Raw genomic sequence first — 24,191 nt, forward strand, 5'->3', positions numbered from 1 at the left:
CGGTGATCCAGCTCTCCCTTAACTGGAGTAAGTGGGTATAGAAAATGGATGGATGGATGATTTTGGTGACGTCAACTTACTTCAAAACAAAACAAACTGCAAATAAATGATGAAAAATCCACAAAAGTGAGCAATGAAGCCACATAAAGCTGCCTTTTGTTTGTTCAAAAGGCATAAAATAATGTTAAACATACCACAGATAATTCATCACGCAGTAGATGGCAGCCACTTCAGAATTCTTTGGCTGACTTGATAAACTATTTAAGAAAGTTCAAATGCTTTTTAGCCCTATTTAAGCCTACATTTTGATGATGAGATTACAGGTTGGAAATGTTGTTTGTGTGGCCTCTAAGGAGAAGAAATATCATTTTGTAAGTAAACACATGGTTCATCAATCCTACATCTCATTTCTGAGATGCTCTGCTTCCGCATCAGGTTGCTGCAATTAAATCAGAGAGATTTTTGATGACCCTCATTTGGTTTTATAATTCATACAGGGACATCTGCAAGCAGGAAGATAAACTGTGTGAAGAATGTGACTGAGCTAAACATCCACAGATTACACACCCAAATTGCATAAACGAATGGAAATGCATCAGGTTAAATTTCTACTGAAATTTGTGACAGATATTCAATAAATTATTGAGGCCTTTGAAAGATATCAATATGGCAGAAAACAAAGTTTCATTTTTCTGGATGATATCGCTGTATTTTGGACTGGCCACATGTGCATAATTGTTAATCATTTGCATTTACGTGAAGTTGAAACTTGATTAACACCAAACCGTGAAGGAAATCTGAATGACGCTGCACAGAGGAAGCACAAATAATGAAAACACGTCCGATAACAAAAATCAACCAGAAAATTAAAACAGCAATGTCACCCTCACACATTCAAACATTATGATACAATTTATTTTATGTATGAAAGATTGTCCTTGTTAAACAGTTTTTACATACAGAACAGACTTGGGTTATGGATTATGTATAACAGAGCTTTCTTTGTGCCAGTACTCACTCTATTTTTGGTTTGCATTTGAAACCAGATACAGGAGAAATCAGCCCGGTGTGAACTAGGCCCCACTACCCCTAACCCTGCACCTACCACTACCCCTAACTCTAACCCTACCACTAACACTACCACTACCCCTTATCCTGGCCCTACCCCTACGACTACCTCTAACCATAACACTACCACTACCCCAAACCCTAACTACCACTATCACAACCCCTACCATTACCCTTAACCCTACCCCTACCTCTAACTGTAAATTGTCAGTTTTGAACATGTTCAAAACTGACTTTTCATGACAAACCACAAGAACATTTTTTTTTTTTTGGACTTTGGGTGGTGGTGGTGGGGTCATTTTACAATCAAGGTCATCTGAATAATGAGATGTTTTGCTATATTTGCTACCTATGAGTGGCTTGATTGCATTAACATCTCTTCTGAAGATGACTAAAACATCTGAATACCAACACCAGCTCCTGAGAGATTAGAGTTTACTGTGATTGAACATATTTAAAAAATAAACTCGTATTATGTAACAAAACTCAGTGCCTCCGCAAACCTAATGCATACAAAGGCTTAATATCAAACCTGCTGAGCAATCATGAATTTAAAAATAAATAAATCAAAGCGATCAGATGGAGATCAGATTCCGTCACTCACATTTTGCGTCTCCCCTCAGTGCATTAGTGTCACAACCACATCCCAAAACACAACCTGATCTTCCTCTTGTGGAGAGTATCCATCCAAGGTGAAGACTCTCAACAGTGTTGATGACTGTCAGATTTAGACTGTTAACAGGAGAGAATTCACATTAAGTAAATCCCCCAGGGTGCCATCTCAGATGTCTTCATGGCTTAGTATGTAAATAACATTCTGGTGCCAAGTCCGATTAATGCCTCCAGCTGGCACAGCTTTGCCATTTCACTGACTTTAACTTCATTTAAAGGACTTTCCAAAGCAACTATTCAGCTTAGCAGTAAGAAAGTACTGTCATTCTGCCTATATCTCAATTTATGTCTTTTGGGCTTTCCTCATCACTATCTTGGTATAATCCTCCACTACCTTCGGAAAATTGCAAATCTTTTAAAGTATAGAGTGTGAAGATGAGGAGAGGGTGCGAGCTGTTGTGGATGTATGAGTAACTGTCAAAGAAGGTTTGGGAAAAGTGCACAAAGTTCATCTTGAAGAAGCAAATCGGCCTGTTTTCAGTGTTGAAGACAGACTTAGATCAGCCCCGCATCGAGCAGGAGGGGTGTCGTTTCACAAAACGTGATTCAACTGAACGGTCCCTTCTCTGCATGTGCACGAATATAAAACTGCAAGATAAAAGCTTCTCAGCATGCACTTCAAGCAGCCCCAAAGGCCCTTCATCTCCAGCTGGTATCTCACACAATTAACAAAACACCAGCACACACGATATTCACAATCACGCACCTATGAGCTGGAGAGAAGCTCGATGGCCAAACGCGAGTTCCCACCAGAGGTAGCGTTGCCTGGTTACAAGCAATAGCTTGTTTGTCGAGCGGCGATGTTAAGCACGAATAGAAAGGTCAGCCATGGGGTCCTGCCAAGCATTTTATCACATGAAACAGCTGCGTGGCTGATGAGGATGAGAGGTGATGTGTGCATCAGACTGTGGCGTGTGATTGGTTAAACTGCCTGATGATTCATATGTTTGATTTGATCTTGAAACCCGGTAGAAAAGGGTATTCTTATTGATGTTTTTATTCTCTTGGTCTACTATTTATTCCCATACTCATGTGAGGAAATATAAAATGTGAACATTGTCTTGCTGTTCAGGTTCAAGAAGCTCAAGATCGAAATTGGTACGTGGCACATACAACATAATTACTCCATTTTCCAGAGTGCACAGTGCATACAGAATGTATTCACAGTGCTTCACTTTTTTCCAATACGAGGTCTATTAGAAAAGTATCTGACCTTATTATTTTTTTTCAAAAACCATATTGATTTGAATCACGTGTGATTGTGTCAGACAAGCTTGAACCCTCGTGCGCATGTGTGAGTTTTTCCACGCCTGTCGGTTGCGTCATTCACCTGTAAGCAGGCTTTGAGTGAGGAGTGGTCCACCCCCTCGGCGGATTTTCATTGTCAGGAAATGGCGGAATGATTTGGACTTTTTTTCCATCAGAATTTTTTCAGAAACTGTTAGAGACTGGCAGCTGGAAACTATTCGAAAAATTTATCTGGCTTTTGGTGAAAATTTTACGGGCTTCAGAATAAGGACTGTTACTACAGCTTTAAGGACTCTCGGCGCGCCGCGCTCCGTGCTGCCATCGAGGGCCACAAACCACCGGATCATTTCTAAACAGATGGCTCTGAGCCGGGACCGTCGTGTGCACTTTCTCTGGTTATCACAAGAGCTGGACATCAACCATTTTCCGGCAGATTTCACTTTTAACAAGAGATTGTCATGGAAAGCCGAGCGGAGGCTTCGTGCGTCAGGACCGATTTGCTGATGGAGCGAGACAAAGGAACACCTCCGTTTTGGTCTCACAGGACGGCTTTGAGATGGCGTTCGGACGGCTTTGAGATGGCGTTCAGACAGCTGTCTGTGGTTTTTCCATCGAGTGATTATCCGAGAAATTGTGGATGTGCCTGGACATACCAGAACATGTCCCGTGAGGCTTCATCATGGCGTTGCTGTGCGCCATGCAGCACCGCCGCGACGCGCAAAGCCTCCACTCCTCTTTCCATGACAAAAACTCCTGTAACAGTGGAATGTGCCGTTCATTTCCAAACTGGACGCTGTGTTTTATCCGGGATGTCGTCTGACTAGCACAGGAATTGTGAAAAGACGTGGACATCAGCACTTTTTCAGCACATTGAGACAGACGTGCGGAGGAGCCGCATGGCGCACAGCAATGCCGTGATGAAGCCTCACGGGACATGTTCTGGTATGTCCAGGCACATCCACAATTTCTCGGATAATCACTCGATGGAAAAACCGACAGCTAATAATAATAATACATTTTATTTGTAATGCACTTTACATTCCATGGAATCTCAAAGTGCTAGCTGTCTGATAAGGTCGGATACTTTTCTAATAGACCTCGTATTATGTTACAGCCGTATTGCAAAATGGAGTAAATAAATTATTCACTATTCACAATACCCCACAATGACAATATTAAAACAGTTTTTTGTTGAAAATTTAGCTAATTTATTAAAAAAAAGCAACTAGGAAATCCCATGTATATAAGTACATTTATTATTTTATTATTAGAATTTATTTTTAGTGCTTTTTTTCATGGGAAAGTCCTACATGCATAGTCAATATAATTATTATTATTAATAATGAATGTGTGATTTTTCAGTATATAAGTATTTTTTTCTACTGGTTTGGCAGGTCAAGCAACTGAAAATACCAGAAAATATGGTACTGCACATTTACAATGAGACTGGACACCTCCAGGCAGAGGCAGCCCAAGACCTTTTGAGGTCAAATGTTGTGAAAGTGTAGTGACACGGACCCACAACAGGGGGCGCAAATGAACGGTCAACAGATGAGCCAAAAGGTAACAATTTAATGTTGTGAAACGTGCACAACGAATATACAGACAATCCCAGAATATAATCACAGTCAAATTACAAAGGTGACGTGTGGGCAGGCTCGAGGATAGAAGACGTCTGTCCTGAGAAGAGCAGGAACCACACGATTTCCGCCACCACAGAACCTGGTGAATACTGGAGCCGCCAAGTCCCGAATTCCCAGGTGATCACCGTCCCCGACTGTCGGATCTGGTACTGCTGGCGAAGAACAAAGACAGTCAAGTGTGGGTGTGTGTACACCCAGTAACAACAGCGGTGGGAATGCCACCTCCACCTCTCACTCAATATGTTGCAGAGTACCGCAGTGATTCCTCAGGGGAAAAGAGTGCCGTCCTGCACTCACTCAGCCTCCACAGAAAAAGGAACCGGTACTCCTGCAAACATTCACAATATACAGATATATTGCAAAAGACACAAACGGCTGAGGATATTACCTCCAATGAAGTATGATATCTCGGCGATGAGGTGGAGATGACGTCTGGTCCTTATGGAGTGCGATGATGAAGAATGTGTGACAGCTGTCAGGAATTAATGAGTGACAGCTGTCACTCCCGGCTGTGTCCGTGGCGGCAGCGCCCTCTCGTGCCTGAAGCCCGCACTTCAGGCAGGGCGCCCTTTGGTGGTGGGCCAGCAGTACATCCTCTTCTGGCGGCCCACACAACAGGACCCCCCCCCTCAACGGGCGCCTCCTGGCGCCCGACCAGGCTTGTCCGGGTGTCTGCGGTAGAAATCGGCCAGGAGGGCCGGGTCCAGGATGAAGCTCCTCTTCACCCAGGAGCGTTCTTCGGGTCCATACCCTTCCCAGTCCGCCAAATACTGGAACCCCCGGCCCATTCGACGGACGTCCAGGAGCCGGCGCACTGTCCAAGCCGGCTCCCCGTCAATGATCCGGGCAGGAGGCGGCGCCGGACCGGGAGCACAGAGGGGTGAGGTGTGGTGAGGCTTGAGTCTGGACACATGAAAAACTGGGTGGATCCGCAGTGAAGCTGGGAGTCGGAGCTTCACTGCGGCAGGACTGAGGATTTTGAGGATCGTGAAAGGTCCAATGTACCGGTCCTTCAACTTGGGGGAGTCCACTTGGAGGGGGATGTCCTTCGTGGACAGCCACACCTCCTGCCCGGGCTGGTAAGCAGGGGCCGGGGATCGCCGGCGGTCTGCATGGGTCTTCGCCCTCGTCCGGGCCTTCAACAAGGCAGAACGGGCGGAGCACCACACCCGACAGCACTTCCGCAGGTGGGCCTGGACCGAGGGCACACGACCTCTCCCTCCACCACAGGGAACAACGGGGGCTGATACCCCAAACACACCTCAAATGGGGAGAGGCCGGTGGCAGAAGACACCTGGCTGTTATGCGCATACTCGATCCAGGCCAGATGGTTACTCCAGGCCGTCGGGTGCGCGGATGTGACGCAGCGGAGGGTCTGTTCCAGTTCCTGGTTGGCCCGCTCTGCCTGTCCGTTCATCTGTGGATGGTACCCGGACGAGAGGCTCACGGTGGCCCCCAGTTCCCTGCAGAAGCTCCTCCAGACGTGTGAGGAGAACTGGGGACCACGATCTGAGACGATGTCGGTGGGTATCCCATGCAGACGGACAACGTGGTGGACCAGGAGGTCTGCTGTCTCCTGGGCTGTTGGGAGCTTCTGGAGGGCCACGAAGTGGGCCGCCTTGGAGAATCGGTCCACTATCGTGAAGATGGTGGTGTTGCCCTGGGATGGCGGGAGGCCCGTGACGAAATCCAGGCCAATGTGGAACCAGGGGCGATGAGGCACAGGAAGCGGTTGGAGTAGTCCTTGGGCCTTCCTGTGGTCAGCCTTGCCCCTGGCACAGGTGGTGCAGGCCTGGATATACTCCCGGACGTCGGCCTCCATAGACGCCCACCAGAAGCGCTGCCGGACAACTGCCACGGTCCTTCGCACCCCTGGATGACAGGAGAGCTTGGAACCGTGACAGAAGTCCAAGACTGCAGCACTGGCCTCTGGTGGGACGTATAAACGGTTCTTCGGACCTGTACCTGGGTCCGGGCTCCGTGCCAGGGCCTCCTGGACGATCTTCTCCACGTCCCAGGTGAGGGTGGCCACGATAGTGGGCTCCGGTGGATCCGACAGTGCAGTTTTGACCTCCTCTTTGTGTACCCGGGACAAGGCATCCGACCTCTGGTTCTTGGTCCCGGGGCGATAGGTGATCCGGAAGTCAAAACGCCCGAAGAACAGTGACCAGCGGGCTTGCCTGGGGTTCAGCCGCTTGGCGGTCCTGATATACTCCAGGTTCCGATGGTCAGTGAAAACTGTGAATGGCACAGACGCTCCCTCCAACAGGTGTCTCCACTCCTCAAGAGCCTCTTTCACCGCAAGGAGTTCTCGATTGCCGACGTCATAGTTCCGTTCAGCCGGGGTCAACCTGCGTGAAAAGTAGGCACACGGGTGAAGAACCTTATCGGTCTCTCCGCTCTGGGACAGCACGGCTCCTATCCCTGAGTCAGAGGCGTCCACTTCAACCACGAACTGGCGGCTAGGGTCGGGCTGCACCAAAACTGGCGCAGTAGAGAACCGTCGTTTCAACTCCTTGAACGCGGCTTCGCACCGATCCGACCAGGTGAAGGGGACTTTTGGAGAGGTCAGGGCTGTCAGGGGGCTAACTACCTGACTGTAGCCCTTAATGAACCTCCTATAGAAATTAGCGAAGCCGAGGAACTGTTGCAGCTTCCTACAGCTTGTTGGTTGGGGCCAATCTCTCACCGCCGCAACCTTGGCCGGATCAGGGGCGACGGAGTTAGAGGAGATGATAAACCCCAGGAAGGACAAAGACGTGCGGTGAAACTTGCACTTCTCGCCCTTCACAAACAGTCGGTTCTCTAATAACCGCTGCAGGACCTGAGGTACATGCTGGACATGGGTCTCAGGATCCGGAGAAAAGATGAGAATATTGTCCAGATATACGAAGACGAATCAGTGCAGGAAGTCCCGCAAGACGTCGTTAACCAAGGCTTGGAACGTCGCGGGGGCGTTGGTGAGGCCGAACAGCATGACCAGGTACTCGAAGTGACCTAACGGGGTGTTAAATGCCGTCTTCCATTCGTCTCCCTTCCAGATCCGAACCAGGTGATACGCATTTCTAAGATCCAGCTTACTAAAGATTTTGGCTCCATGCAGGGGGGTGAACACGGAATCCAACAATGGCAACGGGTATCGATTGCGAACCATAATTTCATTCAGCCCCCTGTAATCAATGCATGGACGGAGTCCGCCATCTTTCTTGCCCACAAAAAAGAAACCTGCCCCCATCGGGGAGGTGGAGTTTCGGATCAGCCCGGCAGCTAATGAGTCCCGGATGTAGGTCTCCATTGATTCGCGCTCAGGTCGTGAGAGGTTGTACAGCCTGCTGGACGGGAACTCAGCGCCTGAAACCAAATCAATGGCACAATCGTACGGACGGTGCGGGGGAAGGGTGAGTGCCAGATCCTTGCTGAAGATGTCAGCAAGATCGTGGTACTCAACCGGCACTGCCGTCAGATTGGGAGGGACTTTGACCTCCTCCTTAGCCTGTAAACCGGGAGGAACCGAGGATCCTAAACACACCCGATGGCAGGTTTCGCTCCACTGAACCACCATCCCAGATGGCCAATCAATCCGGGGATTGTGCTTCAACATCCATGGGAAGCCCAAAATCACGCGGGAGGTAGGAGTTACAAAAAACTCAATCTCCTCCCGATGGTTTCCAGACACCACCAGAGTTACTGGTTGTGTCTTGTGTGTAATTAAAGGGAGGAGGGTGCCATCTAGTGCCTGAACCTGCAATGGTGAAGGAAGCGCCACCAGAGGGAGCCCTACCTCCCTTGCCCATCTGCTGTCTAGCAGATTCCCTTCTGACCCCGTGTCCACCAGTGCTGGGGCTTGAAGGGTTAAATCCCCGCTCAGGATTGTGACTGGGAGTCGTGTGGCAATCTGTGTGTGTCTCACTTGAATGTTTTGACCCCCCCTTAGCCCAGTCTCTAAGGGCGAGTGTTGTCGTTTTGGCCGTTTGGGGCAGTTTTTCTGTGTGTGCTCCTTTGAGCTGCAGAGAAAACACTCCCCGCGGATCAGCCTCCTCATTTTGGCCCTGTGCGTCTCCCTAATAACGTCAGCAGGGGAAGCTGTTACCCCACGGAGCGCTGTGGCTGTGGAGCGTGGGGAGGGCGGCGCCTTTTCGAACCCGGAAGGGAGAGGGGCGGCGCGTATCCGGTCATGTCCTTCGCCTCGCTCCCGACGGAGTTCCTCCAACCGATTGTCTAACCGTATAACGAGATCGATAAGCCCATCTAAATCCCGCGGTTCGTCCTTAGCTACCAGCTGCTCCTTCAGAACCAACGACAGTCCGTTTATGAAAGCGGCGCGGAGCGCAACGTTATTCCAGCCGGACCTCGCAGCTGCGATGCGGAAGTTGACTGCATAAGCAGCTGCGCTCTCGCGTCCCTGTCTCATTGACAGCAGCACAGTTGAAGCGGTCTCTCCTCTGTTAGGGTGATCAAACACTGTTCTGAACTCCCCCACAAACCCAGTGTATGCTAATAACAACCGTGAATTCTGTTCCCAGAGCGCCGTAGCCCAGGCGCGTGCTTTAACCCGAAGCAGAGCAATTACATAAGCTATTTTACTAGCATCTGACGCGTACATGACGGGACGTTGTGCGAAGACGAGCGAACACTGCATGAGAAAGTCCGCGCACGTCTCCACACAACCTCCGTACGGCTCAGGAGGGCTTATGTATGCTTCAGGGGATGGTGGGAGGGGTTGTTGAACCACCACTGGAACGTTCATATCCTGCACAGGGTCGGCAGGAGGAGGAGCTGCAGCAGCGCCCTGAGCGCTCGCCGCCATCTGTGCGGAGAGAGCCTCCACCCTGTGGTTCAGGAGGATGTTTTGCTCGGTCATTTGATCCAACCGAGCCGTAAAGGCGGTGAGAATGTGCTGTAGCTCACCAATCACGCCTCCTGCAGACGCCTGCGTTCCCTGCTCTCCCATTGGTCGTTCAACAGCCGGGTGACGCCCCTCGGAGTCCATGACGCTGGCCGAGATATCTTGTTGTGAAAGTGTAGTGACACGGACCCACAACAGGGGGCGCAAATGAACGGTCAATAGATGAGCCAAAAGGTAACAATTTAATGTTGTGAAACGTGCACAACGAATATACAGACAATCCCAGAATATAATCACAGTCAAATTACAAAGGTGACGTGTGGGCAGGCTCGAGGATAGAAGACGTCTGTCCTGAGAAGAGCCGGAACCACACGATTTCCGCCACCACAGAACCTGGTGAATACTGGAGCCGCCAAGTCCCGAATTCCCAGGTGATCACCGTCCCCGACTGTCGGATGTGGTACTGCTGGCGAAGAACAAAGACAGTCAAGTGTGGGTGTGTGTACACCCAGTAACAACAGCGGTGGGAATGCCACCTCTCACTCAATATGTTGCAGAGTACCGCAGTGATTCCTCAGGGGAAAAGAGTGCCGTCCTGCACTCACTCAGCCTCCACAGAAAAAGGAACCGGTACTCCTGCAAACACTCACAATATACAGATATATTGCAAAAGACACAAACGGCTAAGGATATTACCTCCAATGAAGTATGATATCTCGGCGATGAGGTGGAGATGACGTCTGGTCTTTATGGAGTGCGATGATGAAGAATGTGTGACAGCTGTCAGGAATTAATGAGTGACAGCTGTCACTCCCGGCTGTGTCCGTGGCGGCAGCGCCCTCTCGTGCCTGAAGCCCGCACTTCAGGCAGGGCGCCCTTTGGTGGTGGGCCAGCAGTACATCCTCTTCTGGCGGCCCACACAACATCAAATGCAGATTATGATTCAAAACATGAATTTGGTGAGAAAAATGATAATATCAGCAACAACTCCAACACTGATATAAAAGTAAAAAAAAAATATATAAAGAAGATAAAGAGAACACCAAATACACACATCTGAAAACAACTAATTACATTAGAACTATATAATTATTATATGTAGCAGGGAAATTATGTAACTAGAAGCACTCAGAGTGCAAACCTCCGCCAAGGCCAAGGGGTCACTGACACCGTAACATCTACACGCCGTGGAATCATTGAACCTAAAAAAGTCTAACAATGATGATTGCTAGTAAAAAAAGTTTCATCGGCTGTGATTGGATAGCATGTATCCTTAGCACTTGGCATCACAGTTTATTGTAAGTTGCACCTTTCCCAGAAGCTACTGTCATCTCAGCACTGATATTGATATTGCATGTGCTTATAGACAAAAACAAATAGACAAAATTCAATTTATTATTCAACTAAACTGCAAATATATGAATTTAACATTTATGAAACACTTCTCTAAATAAATAACAGTAAATTCTGAAATAGAACTATTTTTTAAGTGTTGCATGTGCTACACAAGGCCATAGGGTCACTGACCCTAAAGAGATTCCCTCCTTGGCACAGTGATCTATTCAACAATTCAGTGTTACAACCAAAACTATGATACATACAATTTTCTTTCCTGTATATTTGACATCCTTGACCATGAAAACATACCACTAGAACTTGGAATCACTTTTATGTCTTTTAGTTCAAAAGTTATTGTATAAAAACGATTTTTCAGTAATGGCGGTTTTCTTCTGGTTCTAGCTCCATAACATTTGAAGCTACATCAAATCTGATGACACCTTACTGAATCAGTAGATTCAGCTACAATGTGGTGTTAATTGTGCATCTCTAGCTTCATTTGTCACCTCACACTGACACATTTTCTATTTTCCCTATATTTTTGCATATTCTGGATCACCAGATCCGGAATCCGGATCCGATCATCACCAAACTTTGTTGTTTGATAGAACATTTGACTATGTTACACCCTAATTTTTTTCAAGCCTTTCTGCCTTGTTTTTGTGGAGTTAGAAACTAGAATGTTAAATTCCCCCTATCCCGCAGTGGTGAAGAATCCTTTAAAAAATTCCTGGATCCGGATCACCACTAAAATGTAATCACTTGTTCCTCTTGTCATTTCCAACTACTCCACAAAAGTTCATCAAAATTTGTTTAAAACTTTTTGAGTTATCCTGCTGACAGACAGACAGACAGACTCGACCGAAAACATAACCTCCTTGGTGGAGGTAATTAAGGTTGATTTTTAAATCATGCAACAGACTAAAACAAATGAGTGCAACAGTTTGGTCTGTGTAGTTTAATCCATGATAGGTTGTTGATTTTTCTTCTATATTCAAATTTGGAGTGTGATTTTAGTGGAGTGTGAAACTCTTATCAGTTCACCTTCAGAAAGAGTACTCCTGTGGTGTATTGTTTTAAATAATCACCACTCAAATTGTTTAAAAAAAAAAAAAAATCCCCCAATGAATTTTTCAGCATAATGGATTACCTTTCAAGTATCAACAGGTTGATTTTCATATTGTGCCAGAATGTCATTAATCCATTGACACTGTAAAATAGGAAACTGCTTTGATTCCTGTTTAGCTTTCATGGCTTGGAAATTGTTAGGCCGTACCACATCATGAGGCCAACAAATATGCAAAATGTCTGACATGGTTCTTTATCTGTTTAATGGAGTTGGTTTATATGGAAAATCATATAATGAGGGTTCTCTCTACTGCCATCTGTTGTCAGAAAATACTGCATCTCAGTAGACCTCATAACAAACACTTTTTCACTCTGTGCACAATGCGACGGACCCAGACGCGAGTATAACCAAGGCATTAGCTGATGTTGCTAAGAGACTGCCAGCAGAGAAAAGAGGGGCAGTTATGCAGTGTGATTGCATAGAGACGGAAAATCCCATCAGGTTTGGCGCTTTACGATCCAGTACTTGTTCACAGTCTTATTGGAACAACTGAGTCCTCTGAGGATTTTTTGAGACAGAGTGGTGGAAAAATAGTGAGGAAACACAATGAGAGAGGGAAAAGTGTCCACACTTGAGATGGAACTGCAGCAGATGTGAAGTCAGTTTTCAGGTATTCTCATCAAATCAACAGAGACAGCCAAAGTTAGATACATTAAATTGTGTGATGTTCACCCTGGTGCTTTTGTCAGATAATGTTAAAAATGCAGCGCAGCATAAATTCTACAAGAACACTCAGATATTTAAGTTGTCACTCAGAATTAGTGAATTAACATCAGCTTTAATCTCTAAATGAAGCACGTGTTTCCTTTTCGTCAGCATCTCTCAATCAATAGGAACCACTCAGTCCTGAAAACATCAATGATCTCACTCACCTCTCCCTATTTACAGATCACTGACAAAACATCCCCTCCTCCACCCCACCACCACCAGTTGGTCCCTATCCTCTGCCTGAGGGCAGGATCTGCCGCTGCCATTTCCATTGGCAGGATTTGCGATCATCTCAACTCTGCTCTCTGCCAAATCTGCAACACAATAGACTCTACCTTTTTGTGCATTATCATGTTGCACTAAAATGATTAACGTTAACTCGCCTGCATAATTCTTATTATTCTTATTTAAAAGGAAATACAACAGCAGTTATGTAAAATCTGCAGAAAAAGGAATGCAATAGCACCTAGTGCAACAACTGCAGGAAAAAAAATCCTGACATGTAGTACAGTTCATTGGAAAATATTATAGCAAGTACTGCAGTACCTATAACAAAGAAGTGTGACAGAATTAATGCAGTACCTACAGAAAAACAAATGCATTAATTTATAGTGCGACACCTGCAGGAAACAGAATGTAACAGCATTTAGCACTGCAGGAAAGTTTCTCCTATAGGAAAGAAATGATAAAACATTAAATAATCACAGTGAACAAGTGAAAATAGGGTCGCCTGCTGCTGATATGGAACAGCTCGATTCTTTCTGCAGCTGAAACCACTGAGAATTTACAGTCTTTTTTTTTTTTTTTTTTTTTATAACTGCTCGAGCTGAAAGTAGCTTTGTTAGCTGAGAGCAACAGTTTGACTCCATTAGAATTTCATATTTCAGGCTGACATGACGCTGAACTTGCCTTCCAGCTCTTCCAAGTCTCACTGTGTCAGGCACAACTAATATGATTAGCGTCACTGCGTTCATGTAGCCTTGCAGCTAATGCAAAATGTTTTCTTGCCCAGCAGCTTGGATCCTATTCATATGTGACGCTAAATATGTCACTTAACTTTGATTTGCAAAGATCCCCTTTAGCGTATATGTTCACAATACGAAAATAAGAAATGCAAAGAGGCAAATAGAAGTGCGTGGCCACTTAAGTACCACGTTATTCACGTTTGACAGATGCGACACTGGATTCCGACGGTGAGCGGTATGTGAAAGCATGAAGTGTGACAGTGAAAAGATTTCAGAGGAATAAAGTAACTTGCTGAGTGGAATATTAATCATCTTTGTTTTTCCTTGACTTGTTCAAACCTGGCACTGATTGTACAATGCAAGTGAAGAATTATGTGCAGTATCTTTGTGTCGTATGACCCTGATTGTAAAGGAATAATACACTGGCGCAAAGGTGTAACTGGAGGGATTTGATTCCAGAAATGTGTCCGCATTCTCGGCATTACATCGGACCTGTTACAGAGTGGGTATTGGACACCAATCCTGTTTGTGATCAGGGACCAGAGGGTGTCCAGTTTAGTGACCTCACAGTTGCATCTCTACTTTTTGCAGATGATGTGGTTCTCTTGGCTTCATCAGGCAGTGACCTCCACTGCGCACGTTTGAGGTGGACTGTGAAGGGACTGGGATAAGAATCAGCACCTCCAAATCTGAGATTATGGTGCCAAGTGAAAGAGTTTAAGTATCTTGGGGTCTTGTTTATGAGTGGGGAGGTGGAGAGTGAGATTGACAGATTGAGGTGGCATTTAGTGTTTTATGGATGCTGTACTGGACCATTGTGGTGAAGAAGGTGCTTTGCCAGAAGGTGAGGCTCTCAATTTACCCAACAATTTGCTCTTGTCCTCACCTATAGTCATGAACTTTGGGTAAAGGCCAAAAGAACAAGTGGTGGAAATGAGGTTCCTCTGTCAGGTATCTGGGCTTACACTCTAGGAGAGTGTGAGAAGCTCAACTATCAGGGAGGGATTGGGAGTAGAGCCACTGCTTCTTCACATTGAAAGGAGCCAGCTGAGTTGATTCAGGTATGTGGTGAGGATGCTACCTGAACCAAGTGCACTAACCACTTGGCCACCATCCCTGTGTTGATCTCAAGTATTCTACTACCTTCAGATAATCAAGCTCAATGGACAATTCAGTATCTGTTATCCATTTTGGAGATAGTTTTTGGTTATTTACTGAAAAACCTATTCTGCAGTTCTGATATTAAATGCTAAAAGGGAAACGCTAATCGCCAAATCTCAGCTTGCTCACACTCACCAACGTTTCTTGATCGCGAACCCAGAGTTCAATACACAATCACCTGACTAGGAAGCGGTTTCTTTGCCAGTCATGATTACTGAACTGTGTGAGTGTCAATCCAGCTGGAAGGGGTTTCAAACGGCGAGTGCCTGCAGAAGTGCTTCGAAGTGCAGCCTTCACTCTTCTGTGATGTTGATTCAGTCAAGGGAGACCTTAGCGAGAGGAAGCATCCACTACAATCCATCAGCCTTTGGAGAGTTGCAGATGCAATGATGCTTCGGAAGAATACGTTAATCTACCACAAGCTATAAAAGTTTGATGAGCTGATGTTTCTGATTACTGTGGGATTCTTCTGCAAACAGCCAGATCTTTCCAAAATTCATAATAAATGTCAGATTGTCTTCCCGAACAACAGATGGGCTGCAGAGTGAGCCGACATTAACAACTCACAGCAGAACCCAGACAGAGCCGTGTCTCCTTCCAGTTAGACACAATGGCTTCAGATTCTCTGTTAGATGTTGTGCACTGAATTCATTTAAACTTTTTTTTTTTAAATTTGATTTTTTTTTTTTTTTTTTTTGCTGCGGTTTCCCATAGCGTAATCAGGTGTGATGACAAAAACAACACACCAGGAGAAGCTGTTTCTGCTGTTTGGTTCAATTAGAGTTTGTCTTTCATCTGGACGATTCACACATCAGTCACTATGATGAAATACCAATCTCACACACGCGCGCACACACACACACACACAATATTGGATTCACATTATTTAAGATTCACACAAATAATCTAACCATCCTCACAGCAGTCACATCATTATCGGCTGTGAGAAAAATCTGACTCATACTGTGTGCAAATAGTCCACTGATCCACGGAGATCAGATATTTTTGATCTGATCTCAACATAAATCACACCAAATCTGATGGGTTTTGATTTGTATCAATTCCATATGGTCCTAGATCTGATTTGTATTGGATTACTGTGTGTGTGTGTGTGTGTGTGTGTGTGTGAGAGAGAGAAAAACCTGTAAGTTGTGCTCCAATTCAAATTTACTAACTTTAATTTTTTCTGTGGTATACTGCAAAATCACAACTAATTTTATTTCTAGTATTTAAATATAATGTGTTTATGCTGGGAGATTTTTGGAGACAACCTGAAGGATGAAGATACATGCATAAAGTTCAAACTTCATGCTGCATTCGATGGAACCTGAGAACTGAATTTCTGACGTACATCTCGGGAAATGTGCATTTAATAAAGTTATGATAAAATATTAGTCTAACCACTGACTCATTTTGGCAAACCAAGTAAAAATGATGTAGACAACAAACCTGAGTGACTTGTCTTACCTGTCCTTCAGATATCCAGCAAAAGTGTTTGTGTGAAATTTACTCAACTGCATCTGAAATTCATTCCAACCGGATTTCTGGTGACCTGTGTTTATTAGTCTATTTAAGTTGTTCTGTTTCAATTTGACATATTTTTTAGGAACTTTCAGTCGCAATGAAAGACCTACAATGTTTCTCCAGCTCCATGATACTAATGCTGCATTCAGAACCCTCGGACATTCCAAAGGACTCAACTTAAAAAAAAAAACCCTACTTCCAGAAAAAGTAATATTGTCTCACCAGTCTCAAAGGGGACCTCCATGGCTGTGACGTTAACTTGGGTACCTCAGGTTGCTCAAGCTCGTCAAGTTCCTCACGAGTTTCCGAACGGAATTCCAGCCTGACATAGCATTCAAGCCATTTTTCTCCAAGACAGAGGACAGAATATCTGGACTTCAGAGGGTTCTGAATGCAGCATAACACTCGCAGATGTACTGTAGAAGTACCATTTGACCCCTGAATGGTATGCTGGGAGACTGAATTTGAAAAGACAAGTTGAAAACAATGTGTATTTTCAGCCTGTAATGTAAACGTAACATCTGATATGAAGACCAAAGCACATTTTTCTTCATACAGTGTGATGGACATGTCTGCTTTCATTCTTTTTGTAGATGTAGTGATACAGAGAGGATGATGACAGTCAGCGTGTTACTCAGTTGCTAAAATAAACTGAAGGCATCTTTTGTTCCATAAAAATTTTCACTGCAGAAAGAGGAAGAAGAGCATCCTGAAGAGTGTGTTCATTCCTCACAGCTGACATTAGTGCTCTGCTGGGAAACTGTGGTGAGGTAGCATTCTGCAAAGGATTCGGTAATAAAGAGTTTGAGAATTCATAATTGGAGGGGCGGGGGAGATATGCTACAAACGGCTTCTTCTCCTCCTTAAAGCTAAATAAATTCCTCACCTCCCTCCCCCCGATCCATCGATTATTAATACGGTCATTCAGAGTTCTTGGATCCTCGTTCTCTTTGTTCTTGGAGGTGAAATGAAGCTGTGGACTGATGTGCAAATTAGTGACACTTGGCTTCAGTTGATAAGCACATTATAAACACAACATAATTACCACATCCCCATCGCTATCATTAGTAATATTTAGAAAATATGCCAAAGCCCCTGTGGGCTTTGGCATATTTTGTGGTGCAACAGCATGACTAATGAAATTTTACAGTTTAGAAATTTTTTGAATACATTTTAAAGCAGTTGGTATCAATGAGTTTAAACAACTGTGAAAGCAGTTCAGACATTATAAAGTTGGTCTGAGGTCATATTTTAAAATGTGTTAAGTGCAAAACGACACCCTTAAATGCTAATAAACATGGAGGGGATTCCTGATGGGTTAGAACCAAAATACTACTGTTATGCATCTTGACAAAATGTGCAGTTATTGATAACTTTGGCTATGTAACAAAAACAGAGGGGGGGGAAAAACCTTTGTCAATTCAGTGAAATTTACTTCTCAAGCAGCCCAGTCTCATGGCAGTTTGTGATCTATTCAATCTTGATGCTATCATGAAATTTAAAATATTTTAGTGATGGGGATGCATTTCAATTGGCACTCTAACCCTAACCCATGGCTCCCCAAAAGTCAGCCCAGTCTCACTTCAGCTGGTAATCTATTAGATGATGATACCAATCAAGGAAAATCTACTACATTTCGCGAGGGTATCACGATCTAATAGATTATACCATTTTCTGTGATTCCATCACAAACTGCCATGAGACCGCGTTGTCTCAAGCATTTCAGTGCAACTCACTTTTGCAATCTTATGTTTCTCCAGTCACAAATGGTCGATCAACCTGTCTTGTCCACATCGATACATTTGACACGGTCTGTGATTGCGCTGTGTATCCAGTACAGTTGTGCCTGAGCAGGCAAGATGGCCCACATTTTGGGGTCTTTATGAGTAGGAAAACAAAACCTTGGCTGAAACTGCAACCGGCAATGAATCCACAACAGTGCAGTGTGTTTGTCGCACCAGCATTTGCAAAGGTGCACTTCACCATCTGAAGAGATCAACACAACGGATGAAACACTTCTCAAAGCATGGAACTGCAACTGTAGATCTCCTTTGCATGCTCTCTGGAAGTACTTCTGCCGCTGCCTTCCATCACAATTGCATACACGAAGGGGATATGTAAAGGACTCATCTCTGGAAAAAAACAAATTGACTGAAGAACTCCCAGGGCCCTCTCTCTGGAGGGTGGTGACTGGTGCAGTGTCCAGGTCATCTATCTTTGGACTAGTGGTCCTAATGTTTGGCATACAGAAGTAGTCTCAAGTCCTGTGCTATCATCTCTGTCAATGACTGTACTATGATGCTCAGACTTAAGCTTTCTTTGAGTGTCTTGTCTGTTGTCTCAGTCTACACTCCAACTATGATGATTGATATCTCAGTAAGCGAGACATTTTTACGTGCAGCTTCACTTAGAGATTGAAGCCCCAGAGGTGACACTCCACCAATGGTCATAGCTGATTGGAATGAGCCCATTGGCAGGGGACATTATAACCATTTTAAAAATAGCTCAATGCTCAAGTTTGCAAAAAAAGCCAGGAGCAACATCTCTCTGGATTCTGATTTAAACATCCAGTGCTGGGTGGAATCCTGTGGCTTACTTGTTTAACCTCTGTGTTGTGTATGTCTCAATTCTCTATTTCCTCCACTCTTTGGACATGAACTCATGATGGCTAAAACTCAGGCTCTGGCCTGTGTGGCCAGAAAATCCTTTAGCTGTTGGGGAGTAAGGTTTACTGACTATCACATGCACACCGACTCCTGCTGGCCTCCATCACACTTGCACTACATTGCAGCCTTTGGTATATGATAATAGTTCTTTCACTGCAAATCTCAACTGTCACAGTCATTACTGATGCTCTCTATGTGATACCAAGGTTTCGGGAATGGAGTGGAAAGCTTTCCAGGTGGTTTTCCTGCATGGAACAAGTTGTCCAGGAATCACTGCCAGTTCCCATCTCCAGTGAGGCCTTAGAGTAGATTGGATAAACTTGCATAACTTTGTCATGAACACACATAGAAAAGCAAAACTGTTCACTGCAGGAAAGTCACTGGAGGTTTGACTCTCTGCCAAAAAACCCTCGGATGTTGAAGACATAATGCATTTTAGGTCAATTTTTGCTGATATAGGATATGAAGAATTCTAGCCAATTTTCTGACATGCTGCTCGTCAACATATGGATGTCTATTGACCCATTGATTGCTTGAAGCACATGTTGTCATGATCCCTGTCTGTCTTTGTCCTCTGGCTCCCCCTTGTGACTTTCATGGGTTTGTCTCTTTGTGTTGTCACAGTTCTGTCTTTCTCATGCACGTACTGTTTTATTTTGGCGGTCACCGTTTCCTTGTGTGTTTTGGTCAACTTTCTTCCTGTGTCTCTTCCCCAGCTGTTTTCAGTTTGTGTTTACCCTCACCTGTGCCCCATTTGTGTGATTGCCTTGTGTGTGTATTTATACCCCTGTGTTCCTCTCGCACGTCACTTGAATGTTGTTTTTTGCTCTCTTCTTGTGCACAGTTTTTTTTTTTTTAGTGTGTCACTAGCTTCTTGTTGCTGAATCTGTTTTTTCTTTGTGTACATTTTGAGACTGCCTGCCACTTATTGGACACTTGGACACTGATTTGCTTTCCTGTGCACTGAACTCTGCACTGTCCCTGGCTCTGGCAAATAAACTGTTTTTCTTACGCCAACCCATCTTTTCTCTGCATCGGACTCTCAATCATCCTCCACATGCAATATTGTTTAAACTCAAATATCAGTTGGCATTGACAGTTTTAAGTTTGAAGCACGCAAAATTTCCAAACTATATTGTTTGCTGTAGTTATTATGACACTTGGCATCAAAGCAGTAAAAAAATCAGACTGTGTACACATAAACTGCTCTTTTTAAAACCAATGAATGCTTTTCATTGACTTTTCATGCTTTTGCAAACGTGAATCAGAGAGAAGTTTTTTTGTTTATTTTTTTTAATACCCACCGACACGCAAATCAATTCTGACGGTTGCAGAAGGTGCTGAAGTTCACTAACAAGCTCTTATCTGTGTATAAGTGGGATGCCTTTTCAGCTGAACAATATCTTGGTACTGACTTTAGCAGACAAGTTGTCCCTCGGAGCGTGAAGTGCACAAACATTTTATTTGCTCATAAACAATGAGAATATTCAGACAAACCTTGTACACTACAGTGTACTCAGCCTCGTCCTGTGGTGTTTATAATAGAGAAAGAAAGATGATTACAGAGTGTGGCAGTTTTAATTTGAGAAAGCTCATAAACACAATGTGTAGCTATCTGCCTGTTTATTTAATGTTACAGCTTCAACTGCTGCAGCATTTTTTTTTTTTATGTTCAAACCTGCTGTAAAGAGGAAGTCTGCTTCCAAGCCTGGAATGTTTTGTCACTGTAATCAGTCATTTTTGACATTTTCACCTGCAATCACATGAACATCTTTTTGGCCAATCAAATTATTTAATTTATGTAATTTTGATCTAAATAGATATTTTTGTGTGTTTTTGATATCATAGTGTGTATCAAAAGTACTTATCCCCTGAGCCTTTAAATCTTTATTCATTTGTGACATTTAAAATCAGTCAACTTAAAAAAAAAAAAAAAAAAAAAAAAAAAAAAAATCCTTTTAGAGTTTCACAGTTACGCACATTGAAATATCTTGGCTCAAGTTATAACTAACATCCATAATCTCAATGTGCTTCCATGAAGAAACGGATAACCTTCCCATTTGGTCATCAATAAGCCTCATCACTTTGGGACCACAATTAAATTTATTTAAATTTTGATGTGATGTCAAACAATACACCCAGAGATAGTACTTTTCATAACACTGTAATGGGTCAATCCATATCAATTCACCTAGAGAGTCCTAGGTCACCCTCTCAAATTCCTACACATTCACAGGTGCACAAGTTATAGATAAAGCCCACATCCCGGGTCTGTTTCTCAAACAATTTTGAAATAAATTGCTAATTAATTTTATGCATTTAACTAAATGAACCTTCCAGTCAAACCTGCAACATGCTTATCTCGTTTGATATGGCGTTGTATAGTTTGAAACTTTGTTCTTAGGGTTACCATTTTTGGTAGAATTCAAAACATATAATCAGAGCATATCTATCTTGTGTACTTTTCCTCTTACAAGGCTTTTAAAATGGGCAAAAATGAAAAACAAGACAATATGCACTTTGAAAGCTTCCCCCTGAAACAGTATGCAGGATAAAACACTCAGTGTTATTCCTGCCATTTATGACAGATTAAGTTATTTTTATTACTGTTATACCATTCACATTTTCAACTAGGAAATATTTCTTGTGAAGGTAAGCACAAAAGTGTGACCCCACTGTAGAGAACAGACCAGATGATTAAATCCATAGTTCTTTATTTAGAAATGAGAATCATTCCAAGGTCAAATTCACAGTAGATCAAACATGTAGCAGCCTTTCACAGGGAGGCAACAGAAGGCTATCCAAAAAGGAGTTAAAAAAGGGAGCCAGAGACCAGAGAGTGGGGGAGAAAGGATGTAAACCCAGAGGCCAGAGAATAATGAAATACAGGAATATAGCAGAGAGTATTTACAGTGAAATGTCGAAAATAACAGCAACACATTGCAAATGTTATTAGACAGTTGATTTTGGAGCTGAAACCAAAACACCAAACTGTGAACCATGACAATTTCTCAAACTACTTGATTTGATATGGAATGACTCTAATCTCACCTGTGACCTGATCCATGGTAAACGGTTGAGGATGAGTGAGTGTGTGACTCTAACCTCATCTGCATGCCTGTACAACTGAAATGTCTAGATTTGACCTTAAAATATGGCACACAGCTACTTTATATTTGCCATTTTTAAGGCTTTGCATAATGTTTGGTTTAATGTTGCACATTACAATCTGTGTGAATCATATTTGTTTTGTCCAGAGCTTTAAAAACACAACAACACACAACCGCTCATCTCCAACCAGTTTGTTCTACCAGGCTATTACAGTGTGGCTCAAAGCGATCTGTTGATAAGCAATGAACATTCCTCTGAGTTTGGCCATCTGATTGGCCCTTCTGGCTGATCAAACCCCTTCAGTGGATCAGTGCAGGTTGAGCAGCCACAAGAAATTCTCTCTGCCAGGTCTCAAACTCACTTATATTTTCTCATTACTCACACATGGGTCATGTGCGAATAAAATGTGTCTGTCTCTAAAAGTGGCCAATATACGGCTGTAGATTGAAATAGAGATTGCCAGGCTTAGCATCTGCGACCCTCGCCTCCTTTTCCCTCCCTCTGTTGCTCCTCTTTTCTGTTTTGCAGTTATCCTGTATTTGTGGCTCTGGGTGTTTATCTGTGGCCCAAATGTGCAGCTCATGTCAGGCAGGGCAGCCAGTAATTCAGCAACATCACAAAGATGGATTAAGCCATGCGTTAAATTGCCTACTTGAAGGAAATGAATAAATAAATTTGAGGAACTAATTCCTTGACTGTGCACCATCTCTTATGTGTGATTGGATAATGCTGGCTTAAATGTTCTCTCTGCTTTTCTTTTCTGTTCTGCTCTGAACTGTTTGTATGCTAATTCTGTAAAATTACCTTTCTTATGACCTGACAATGACTGAAAAGCTTCAATTCCATTTTGAAATTAAGTTTATTAGTGCACTAATTCCTTTGATTTACCAAATTAAAAAAAATGTCATAATTACTTTAAAAAGGGGGGGATTCTATGATTCTATTCTAGGGCCACTACTATTCTCCACTTGGTAGCAGTTCTTGGTCAGATTCTACACATTTATGAGAGTTTCATTGTTATTCTGATAAACCAAAGTTTAAAAAAGCCTGTTCAAATGGATCTCATCTATAGTTCAGCATAGTCAACAAAAACTGAAATGAAGGTTATTTGAGCTCCGAGACTGAAATCTTTCTGATCGTATTTTATCATAGTGCAAGAGTTTAAAATCCCAATCTAATTTTTGAGTCTTCTTTGGCTTTCAACCTGCAGAGAGGTGACTAAGTTTACTAATTAGACAGCATTGCTATAATTATACCTGGTTTATGTCGAGATAATAGTCCATACTCTTGAGTTTTCCAGAATTGTTTTCTTTTCAGGCATACAGCATATCGGTGTGAAAAGGTTTACAATAATTCTACATTCACCTTCACAATTGTCAGTAGAAGTATGAACCTGTTCCTTGTAATCCTGTTAAATTTTTTTTTTGTGATCCAATTCCAAAGAGTGATACTTAAGTGAAAGTACAAGTGTCTTAGTATGAATTACTTTGGTAAAAGTAAAAGTCTCCTTTAAAAATATTATGTGAGTAAAAGTCTTAAGTATCTGATAGTTACTGTACTTAAGTATCAAAAATAAATTTCTCATATAAAATGTACTTTAAGGGAAAGTATTGAGTAAAAGTAAAATTCAAAACAAGTGGAGAGTGAAACACCAACACAAAAAGAAAGCCAGTGTGGTGTCTAGAGAAACCAGAAGGGGTCCTCAGCCCCTATAAAAAGCTGGATCCGCCTCTGGCGGAGCAGTTGGTGTTGGTGACAGGATGCGTGACCAACAGGTGGATATATAACTGTGAATAAAGTTGCAGCGCTTTTTTGGATGACAGTCTTTTTCCTGGAAGACCCACACACACCTTTCTGTTAAACTCAACAGACAGGCTCTTGTGAAACAGAACAGTCATTTATAGCTACATAGTTGTGCCAAATTTAAGGAAAAGTAAAAAAAAAAAAAACCTTTTCAAGTATCACCACTGTAAAGCAACCAAACGCAGCACTCTTTGTGCTCTCGAATCCAAAACTTGGTGCTGCTTTTACGCACTGCTTGTCCATGAAAATTCCAAATAACTTAAAATGAAACAGCCATGCCAGCCAGTTTTGTCGGTACTGAGGTTTTCC

Source organism: Thalassophryne amazonica, chromosome 21, assembly GCF_902500255.1.
Source record: "Thalassophryne amazonica chromosome 21, fThaAma1.1, whole genome shotgun sequence".
In the NCBI taxonomy this organism is placed as follows: domain Eukaryota; kingdom Metazoa; phylum Chordata; class Actinopteri; order Batrachoidiformes; family Batrachoididae; genus Thalassophryne; species Thalassophryne amazonica.